The following is a 10,571-nucleotide window of genomic DNA, read 5'->3' as shown; positions in this document are numbered from 1 at the left end:
ATTTTACTAAGCTTGCTAAGCTTGGACTCCGGTGATTTCATAAAATCTCACGGGACTTTTGGAAAGTAAGCTTCTAGATCTTTGCAAAACAAGAACTGAAACTTCTCTATGCATATCCTAAATGAATGGCCCCAGTCTGCCTCTGGATGGCTGTTGTGATTAGAATATTAACAGCTCATGCATATAGAATTATCACTTTTTTTTCTGAATGTTTTATCAAGAAATAGGGTATAATCTACCCCTAACACATGTGTACCTGCATAAGTGAGGATGTGAACTGGAAGGGGAGCTGAGATACAATAACTCAGGCTGGCATTTGGCCAGAGCTTGGCCAGCACACCATTTGCAGAGAATCCCCATGGGTGCATCTTTATTCAAAAAACTGCGGCTTGTATGTCTGCTCCTGGAAAGCAGTTCCACAACACTCCGCCCACATTCTATCCTAGTAGTAAAATTTTCCTTCTTCAGGGTTCTCTCCAGGTGCTACCTGAATTCTCCCACTTGTGGACACTGCCCAGACTACTGTATCGGCACAAAGGATGGAGAAGAAATTTATGCAAGAGTAAAATTATTATTTTCCAGCTTTGTAAGCCTGTTTTTATGTGGTCAGCACATCTGCTCTCACATACACAAAACTAACAGCTTTCTGCAACTGGAACTAATTGCATTCTTCTTGGCAGTCACTGAGGACATGCCAGAGATGGGGCCAGCCAGTTTCTTCCCTCCAACGATACTGAAGCACTGGGAGGAGGAAGCTGCTCCATACCTATTTGTCTTCAGTAAAGGATGTCATTCTCCAATACCAAGACACAAATATCTCCAGCTGGAAACCAGCAGGAATCATTCATATATAGAAGGGGGACTAGGCTCCTGAACTGTCACTGTTCATTTGAATGTTGTGCCTTTAAAACTGAGCTCTCTCTCTGAGTTTCCCAGAAAAGGGATACTTTTCTTAAGAGCATCTTCTCATTTTTTCTGTGAAGCATCTCTTGTACACCGTAAAGTGTCACAGCTCTCCTTGTCTTCATCTATCTGCGAATCAGAAAGAGAAAAGCCAAGTGATCACTTTAATTGCCCTTTCTTCAAGTGGTGGTGGGTTTTTCTCAGCAGCAGGCCTTGCTTCAGCCTTCATGGGCCAAATGCAGTGGACCCAAAGGAGCAGAGAAATGAGAAAGATGAGGCTGAACAGACAAGAGCAGTAGATCCTTCTTGACACCAAGGCTGTATAAGTGATTGGATAAGTGAGCTCAGTTTTCTCATGGAGGAAAAGGCAACTGCCTTTTTTTTCCCCTCTTCCTCTTCAAAGGTGGTGTATTTTTCTCTCTGAGGATAGATGCCTACCATAGTGCCAGGCTCCTCTTATAGCCATGAGAGAGGAAGAGCATGATTCAGCTTTTCCTTAAGTATCTATCTCAAATAGATCAGGAGAATCACAATATAAAGGAAACTGTCTCTCCCATAACTGCAAATGAATCTAGCTGCATTTCCTATGTTATGTTTTCATCAGTACTTGGACATCAAAAATTATAGTACATTAATCTCCCCTAGATGTCTAACTCCTTGGTATCAGAAATGAAACCCCTGCCATCTCTATTGCTCTCACCTTCAATCAACAATATTATCTTTGTCTGCTAAGGAAAAATCTTTGTGGTCAAGGTTTCCAGGCTTACTGTTTGTATATATTAGTGGAAATGCTAAGTCCCAGCTTGAATAAGCAACCGAGCACCTGGTGGGAAGACAGGGCCAACACAGGGAAGCTCAGGTGTGTGCAATGCGCCTGAGTGACTGAAAGGGCTGGAGCTAGGATCCATCCTTTCCCAGACCTCATTTAAGGGTTGGCTGTGAAGGCAAAGGTATCTCTCTGGAGATACCTGATGTCTTTTGAAGGTAAGTAGCTTCTTTTGTTTATTTCTGTGCCTATGGCTGTTTTGTTTGAGCGAATCCTCATTTGCTGTAGCCTAAGGCTTTGCTACTCTGTTGTTACTGCTGTGTTTTCTATTGTGTTATGTTCCCTCCAGCCCCAGTGGGGAGCCTTTTCTGAAGACTTGGCCAGCCTCTGGGGTACAGGTTATTGGGATTCTATGCCTGTTCTATTAGAAGTTCCTGGCAATTCAAGGTGTGTTTACCTTTGTGATTTTTATGGCAGCAGCTGAAATCTGGCACCTCACAGTCTTTATGATTTGGCTTTCCTTTAAAATGAGGCTAAATAATGCCTATGGAAGGTATTGTGAGGTGTTTAATTGCTTTAATGGGCTGTTTTAACATATAGAACAGCAGTAAGGGGATAAATAACTAGGAAGGCAGTAATGTGAAGATGCTCTCCTAGTTCTGTTTTTTGTGTGGTGTTATTTTTTTTTTTTTTTTTAAATAAAGTCATTGTTGGGTCAAGCTTGAAGGAGTAGCCCAATACTCCTACAAGAAATCTGCAGTGATGCTGTCTCTTCTAAGTTCTTTGAAGTGTTCTGAACAACTCTATATCTCTCTTCTGAAGGACTTGGCAGTCTCCAGTTCTCAATAATTCTGGCTAAATCTCTCATATATCGTATTATGCCTCTCAATAAACTAAGCATCAAAGGCTTTCTTCCTCTTCTTATAATAACTTTATTCTTTCTTCCTTCCTTCCTGGAAATGTTGGTAATGTTTCAGTCACTACCCAGGGCCGAGAGTTTACTTGGAAGCTGCCTGCCTCCCCAAATGAGACCTGAAACCTACTGTTCCCTGAAGTACCTATGCTTTCCCAGTCTGCTAATCTAGCTTTCTGGGATTCTGCCATTGAATGTCCAGAGAGCTGATCTTATTAGAAGAAGAGCACATATTGTCACAGTTACTAAAACAACAAGTTATAATGCCTAAGCAGGAGATTTTTTTAAAGATCATTCTATAGAACGGTGTTTTCCTCTTGTTGGCTTACTGCAGGCAAAGATGATCAGAGGTGGTCAGTCCGCCTAACCCTTCCCATCTTTTACATGGTTAGTGATAGGACAAGGGGAAACAATTTTAAACTAAAAAAGGGGAGATTTAGACTAGGTGTCAGGGAAGGTTTTCACTGAGAGGCTAGTGAGTTACTAGCACAGGCTGCCCAGAGAAGTTGTGGATGCACCATCCCTGGAGGTGTTGAATGGGCCACTGATGCTGGTGGCCCAGGCTGGTGCCTGATTTTAGTGGTTGTTAACCCTGCCCATGGCAGGGGTTTGGAACTTGATGATCTTTGAGGGTCCTTTCTAACTTAAGCTTTTCTGTGACCTCAGATCAAAATCTGCTGCTGAGAGCCATGAAGCCCATTCTACCTGCCTGGAAATGGTGTTGGGGAAAGATTCACTGTGAACAATGCACATATTTTACTATCTTTGCCAATGCTGTTGGTTGCATTGGTACACGAATCTTAGGTATAGGGGAAAGGCTCATGTGGATGTGCAAGAAGGATGCAGAGGAGCCTCCTTATTTGGGGTAATCTGCTCCTGTCCTTTAGCAAGAGCAAGTGTGCGAGTCTCCTCAAGGATGAGTGATTGCTCTTTCCCACACCAATTCTTCTCATTCCTCACCAGGATCTGCTCCTGTCCACCTTAACTTACCTTGAACTGTTTCCTTCTTGGGCTATGTTTAATTTTAGTGATGGATGCCTGGTACACTTTTCTCCATCTCTTTTTATGATGGAACTGTTCTGGGCTGAGTCCTACATCTGCATAATCTCTCCATTCTTTCCTTTGCTGTATGTGCTGTGGCCTGTATTGTTTTCAGGTTTTTTCATCCTCATGTGGGATGTGGGCTTTCTTCCTCCCCCCCACTCTACATATAAAGCAGAGTTGCTCTTTCCCTGCTTATTTCCTGCTCCCTTCATGCTCTCAGGCCTTTGCTTGTAATCAAGGCCTGGTCACCTGCCTGGTGGGCTCTGAGGAGTACAAACTCCTAAGGCAAAACATCTGTTGCTAGAAAGAGGTATAGCTGTGTCCTATTGCTTCTCTCTTACCTGCCTTCCCACTAAGTGCTGAGAGCACTGTAGACATTGGTTACTGAATGCATTCCCTCAAGAAGCATATCCATATGCAGCAAACAAAATAAGGTTGCTTCACATTCTTCCTATCAAAAATAAGTGTATTTCCCTGGCCTTTCACACTGATGTCTGAGTTGGTCTTGACAGTGTCTATTCTTAAACTGGAACTGTGCGAAACAACTTAAAAAGAGGTTGTAGTGAGGTAGAGGTCAGCCTCTTTTGTCAGATAACAGCAATAGGGAAGAGAAGGAATGGTCTCAAGTTGTGCCAGAGGAGGTTCAGGTTGGGCATTAGTTTTTAAAAAAAAAAAAAAATCTTATCTGAAAGAATGATGCTGCAGTGGCATAGGCTGCCCAGGGAGGTGGTGAAGTCACTGTCCCTGGAGGTATTCCAGAACCATATGTATGTGGCACGGAGGGATGTGGTTAGTGGGCATGGTGGGGATGGCCTGATGGTTGGACTGGGTGATCTTAGAGCTCTTTTCCAACTTTAATAATTCTATGACTCTATGAAAGGGATAAATAGCTTGTATCCTCTGAGGAGCCTTCCTGAGCAATTCATGCTGGATGTGCAGCATAGAGAGGATGGGCTCTTCTCTCCAGCATTTAAAGAATGTTTTCCTCAACTACCAGACTGGAAAAGGAGCTCTGTCTAATTAGTTGTCATTGAAAGAAATGTCCTTCTCCAGACAGCATATTCTGTATTTACCTGACAACAAATTGTAAAATTTCTTAATTTAATTGAAATAGGCCTGTAATTAACTTGTTGGATATGGAAATGGGGGGGAGGGAGAGAGAAATCCTTGAAGAGTGGTTCTTTACAGAGAGAGTGTTGAGATGCTGGAACAGGCTGCCCAGAGAGGTTGTGGATGCCCTGTCTCTACAGGTGTTCAAGGCCAGGTTGGATGGGGCCTTGGGCAGCCTGGTTTAGTATTAAATGGGGAGGTTGGTGGCCCTGCCTGTGGTGGGGGGGTTGGAGATTCATGATCCTTGAGGTCCCTTCCAACCCTGGCCATTCTGTGAGTAGACAGAATTTAGGCCAAGTGATTTCATACTGGAGTAGCTAAGGCTAGTGTAGATCTGGAAAATGAGGCAGAGCCTGTTTCTGCTTGCTCTGCTCTAGGAGGCACTGGAGAATACCAAGATTTTGGATTAGTGACTGTATCTACAGCTCCTTCCAAAGACCTCAACATCACATCTGCAATCACCCTACACACAGCCTTTTCCCTGCCTGAGGAAGAGAGCAAGATGGGATGGGGACTAGGCCACACTTGTTTGCTCTAGCAGTCTCTGTCTTAAGTGCCAGCATGCTGGGGCTCTGAAATGAGAGACTGAAGGAGAGCAGAGACCAAAGACCCACTTGAGGTGCTTCATCTCCATTCCTGACATAGATCCAAAGTGCTGCAAAGATAAGGGTTAAAGCTCATGCTACACCCCTGCTTTGTTCTGGAGGGCCCAGCCTGACCATCTGCGTCTGTCTCTCCTCCTCTGTTCACCCTGTAATGGATTTATCCTTTAGAGAATCCCAGCTTTCCCGATACACTTTGAAATTTTTCAGCAAGTTTCAGAGAGGCTTTATTGAGGATTTGTACTATCTTCAAATATACTTTTCATTTGCTTTGCAGTTCTCAGCTTCTTAATGTTGCAGAGGAAAAGCCTGCTCTCTCTTTTCTGTCTTATCACTTTACTGGCCAAAGAGCAGCAGGACATGAGCTGGTTATTTCCTTCTCCTGATATATTCTTTTCCTTCTGCTTGTCATACAATGAATTTAAACAACAGTCATATGGAGAGAAATTAACACTGACTTGCTTGAGCCAAGGGTACACTTAACCCTGCTGCCATTCATGTCCCAGTGTGCTGCTGTGGTGTCACAGCACTTGCAACACTGCTGTCAGTACAGAGGCAAAACAGGGAGACAAACTGCCTTAAGTAATCCCCAGGTGCTGTGTGAAAGAGGGTTGGGTTTCAGTGGTGTCTCTTACTAGGAGACCACAGTGAATCACATCAACTCCAATGGGTGGAAATCCTAAGCTCTAAGCTCAGGATGGCCATTCCTGTGTTCATGTCCTGGGAGTCTCCTGTTCATCAGTCAAGAGGTCACCTTTAGTGGTTAGGCACTGGAACAGGGAGGTGGTGGAGTCACCCTCATTGGTTCAAGAAATGTGTAGATGTGGTACTTAGGGATATGGCTAGGTGGCCAGTGCTGGTGGTAGGGGGATGATGGCCAGTGAGAAGATCAATGGCCTTCAGTTGTGCCAGAGTAAGTTTAGGTTGGATATCAGGAAAAACTTCTTTATAGAAAGGGTGGTTAAGCACTGGAACAGGCTCCCCAGGGAGATGGTTGAGTCACCATCCCTGGATGTGTTTAAAAACTGTTTGGATGTGGTGCTCAGGGACATGAGAGTTATGGAGGGTTGTTAGGGTCGTAATAGTTTGATCGTGGTTGGACTTGATGATCTTTAAGGTATTTTCCAACCGGAGTGATTCTATGATTAGACCTGATATTTTAGAGGTCTTTTCCAACCTTAATGATTCTATGATTCTCAGTGGATGACTTTTCAATGGATCACTTTGTTCCCAAGGACCTTCCATCAATTCTAATAGAAATACATTTCACGCTCAGATGTTCAAGCAGTGCTGAGGCTTGCAAGCAGCTGGAGCAGTTCGGGTGGGAGGAAAGAAGTGGAAAGAGGGGTGGTACTCAGGCATTATTGAACTCCTCCTATTGGGATTAGATGAGAAAGACAGATTAGATGCTTCATATGATGTACCTGTAGCACCCCCTGGATCATAGAGCGCTCTCTTTCCTGTCAGAAAATAAAACCTTACAAAGCCCACAGGATCCATGTGGGATGAGAAGCTCCGTTTGTGCTCCACTTGGGACTGACCCTCTTGTGCTGACCAGCCCTGCTGCTGTAAGATCTGACAAGATCAGAGGTGAGGTGGTTTGGTTGAAGGCAGAATAATTTTTCCTTTTATGGAATTCTTCTGCTTCTCCCCCGACAACAGCCTTCAGATCTCTGCTTAGTAACAGAGGAGATTTTTCTCCCTCTTCAGAGCCCTCACAACAACAATCTCACCCACGTAGAAACCATCTTGCTTTCTGTAAAGAGCCACCCTTTGTGGGTCTCTCTCTGCACAGAGGTTCCAGCTGATGGAGGAGTGGAAGCAGTGTGGGCAAGGAAGATGTCCTTTCATTCTCTTTTGACTGGTGACTGCTAAGGTCACGGGTAAAATCTGCTGAGTGGGACAAGGAAAGGTTTTTCCAAGCTCTCCAGTCACTAGAGTGCAATATTTGTCGCTGCTAATAGACAGTGGCAGAATTTGGTACTAGCAATGCTTAGAATTAAAGCTTGTTTGCAGAATTTGCCACTGGTATGTATACCACCAGCTATATCTATGTGCACTGAGCCAAGAAGGATTCAGTTTCCCATCTGGCAGCATCTTCACCCTATTTGTTCTTTCCCTCTATAGTAATGTTACCCATCAATCAGGCAGCTTCTTCCCTTAGGCTTAGTGGAAATTTTATCCTATAGGTTCAGGGTTTTGCATTTAAGCACCCTCCCCCTCCAGCCTCCACCCCCAAACAGTACTCATTTAAAAAAATAAATAAGAAATCTAACTGTCAAGGGATCTGCCCTACCTACATAGGCTTGGAAAAGCTGTAGTGACTTCAGCTGAATGAAATCATAGAGGAGCTGGGGGAAATCAGGACAAAGGAGCAGCTGTGATTCTGCAGAACTTCAGCCCTGCTGGGTCTCCCTGGCAGGGGCTGCCCTTGGAGCAGCAGATACAGCCGGGCTGTGTAGCGTGAGTGTGAACAATGCAGACAGTAGATCTGGAGACCGCTGTGCCCTATAAGGTTCAGGTTAGGAGACTGTTCAGTTCTGATTTGCTGCATCAATGGAAATGCAGGTTGGCTGCAAGACCCTGCCAAGGGTACGGGCTGCCAGTCTGCTTGCTGGGAGCACTGGTCCAGGAATTGGTTCTGAGCTTCGGGAGTGGGTATGAGGCAGGATTAGAGATGTTGAGGTTTGAGGAGGCAACGAGGCTCTCTAATCTGATGAAGACAGGTTTAGTTTTAGCACCAACTTGAAGCGGAGGCAACACTGTAGGATCTTTCATGTTGCTTGTATTTGAACTCTGGTAAGATTAGAGCTTGTGGGGGAAGCATTTGCTGTGCTTAGGTAGGGCTATTCCCAGGAGTTTGCATTGAGAAGTAGCTAGGCTGATCTGTTCTGCTGGTTGACTTGTCCTCCAGGCCAAACAGAAACCTCTGGGGATCCAAGTTACTATTTATTTGGCAGCAGCACTTGCTTTGCCAGTTCCCTTCCCACACATCACTGCCTGCATGGATGTCCTCTCCTGTAGGTGGAAACAGCCACCGCTGAGATGCAAAGGCAGTTTGGAAACATGGTATCTGTGCTAGAGGATCTACATCAAATAATACCTCCAGGACCTCTATATAACACTCTTACAGGACTTCATATGATGTAACATCTTGAGTGTCTGCTCAGATATCTCTACGTAACTGTGTAGGAATTACCATTGTTTTTTGTTTTTTGTTTTTTAATCTGTGACAGCGTTTCTGTACTCTTCCAGGTGAAACTATAGAGACCCTTTGCACACAGGTCACCAGATGGGCATGTGCCATGAAAATGATGTCTCAGTGTGGCGGTGTCCTAGGCTGGCCTGTAACTGCAACTCTAGAAGGCAGACACTCAGTGTCAAGTGCACTAATGCTCTTCTACTGTTTGACGGAGCTTCCAGAGAGCTCTCAGGAGATTTCCTTACATGACATTGAACATGGCACCGTCTTGCATGTGCATGCTATCCTTCTTAGCAAGCAGCTCCAATAATCCCTTTGTATTTTGCCTTGCAGGCTCAAATCCAAATGCATGATCTTGCTGAAGCTGCACCCTGGGGATGGCTGCCTTATATTGTTTCTTCCTCTAGAGTAACTCATTGCTTGAAACAACGACAAATAGTACCTGCTAGTCACTCAGCCTCCAGTTACTCAGTTGCCCATGTTTCAACAGACTGTCAAATGAACCTCTCTCATCTTTTTCTAATTCTGCATATTGGCATCTCTTCTTGTCCTCACTGAAGTGCAGGGAAGCTCTCTCTGCAGAACATGGTTGACCATGGGTGCTCCAAATCTGAGCCAATTAAGTACCAGAGAAAACAGGTGCACTGAACTTGGATCTCAGCGTTGCCTGCCTCTACACGTGTACTCCTTGTATTTGAGGCTATGCAAGGAGTAGTATACCTCATTCTGGTCCATACCTGGATTGTGACATCTCTCAAAGAGATAGTTTTGTGATTGGCTGGCATGCAAGACCATATTTGTAATGCCAGTGCTTTTCACTTGTGGCTGTGGAATAAATGGGTTTCACGTTCCAGGTTTTTATATATATAAACCTTTCATCACCTTTGAGATTTCCATTATATTTATATATATCAAAGGAGAGGAAAGGTTTGTAATTGTATAGGCAGGCTAGGCCAAAACCTCTTATTCTTCTTCTAACTCATATAAACAAAAGGAATAGGATACTAAACACACTGTAAAATCTGTGTGAGAAAAAATAAGTGGATTATTGTGGAAAGAAAAGAACAATTAGGTGATGAAGTTCAGATATCCAAAGAAAGTGGTCAGGAAGATTCAGAAAGAAGGGAAGCTGTGCTAGATTTTCTCTAATCCTTTCTGAAGCCCCAGGCTTCTTGGGAAAGTTTATCAGTGCTTGCATTGGAAATAAATCTTTGTCACGACCTAGGATTACTCCTGACTGGTTTCATTCTGAACACAGCGAACTTGATGGAAGCAATTCATTGGTTTTCTCATAAGGCCTGGACTTGTCTCATCTAATGTTATGTACTTAACTATAATATTCAATTAAATATTTTAGGGACATCAGGAAGATGATTTACCTTCTCTCTCTCTCTTCTTTTTTTAATTGACTGAAAAGGGAGGCATTGTGACTGGTTTTCTAAATCTGGGTGATGAATTTGATTTCAAATACAAGCCCTGTGGCAGTCTGGTTACAAAAGAAGAGAGAAGATTGCTTGGGGTGGGGGGGACTGGAAAGAGATGGGAGAATAGTAAAACCTTATTCTGACATGCTCCAGTGACTTGCTGGGGACCAAGAGAACCTGCCAGGTGGCCACGCACAGGTCTGCAGCAGGCAGGAAGATGCCATATGCCACAGGCCATCAGCTTTTCTGCAACATATTTTTATGGTGCTCAGAGGGCCCTAAGATAAGCCCCTACTCATTCAGAAATGACTCCATATGTTTTGTTTGTGTCAGAAAGGGGAGGAGTCTGGCTCCAGCTGACTCAAGATGCTTCCTCTCTGAATTTTCCCTCTGGCATGCAGCATGCCCTGTGCTGCTGATGAGCAAGTTGCATCAGGAAGTATATCTTTCTTTTTCCTCTCCTATCTCTATTTCTCTCTTTCTCTTTTTCCCCTTCCTTCCCTTTTCCCTGTTGGCAGCAAAATAATGTCTTGTCTCTGAGCAATGTTCACAGTGTATAATTTGCAGCCTATAAATAGATCACCATTATTAACAACAACAATATATA

At 44.0% G+C, this 10,571-nt stretch overlaps 1 long non-coding RNA gene across 1 annotated transcript; it reads left to right on the top strand.

Moving 5' to 3' along the window:
- The first annotated feature begins 1,581 nt into the window (after positions 1–1,581).
- On the top strand, positions 1,582–9,063 carry LOC109366923. Its single transcript, XR_002113638.1, has 3 exons — positions 1,582–1,887; positions 2,019–2,116; positions 8,874–9,063. It is a non-coding gene; the product is annotated as an uncharacterized LOC109366923 (long non-coding RNA).
- The last annotated feature ends 1,508 nt before the right edge of the window (positions 9,064–10,571 follow it).

This window comes from Meleagris gallopavo, chromosome 1 (assembly GCF_000146605.3).
Source record: "Meleagris gallopavo isolate NT-WF06-2002-E0010 breed Aviagen turkey brand Nicholas breeding stock chromosome 1, Turkey_5.1, whole genome shotgun sequence".
NCBI classification, from domain to species: Eukaryota; Metazoa; Chordata; class Aves; order Galliformes; family Phasianidae; genus Meleagris; species Meleagris gallopavo.
The sequence above is the reverse complement of the archived record's forward strand: the minus strand, read 5'-3'. Positions and strand labels throughout refer to the sequence as shown.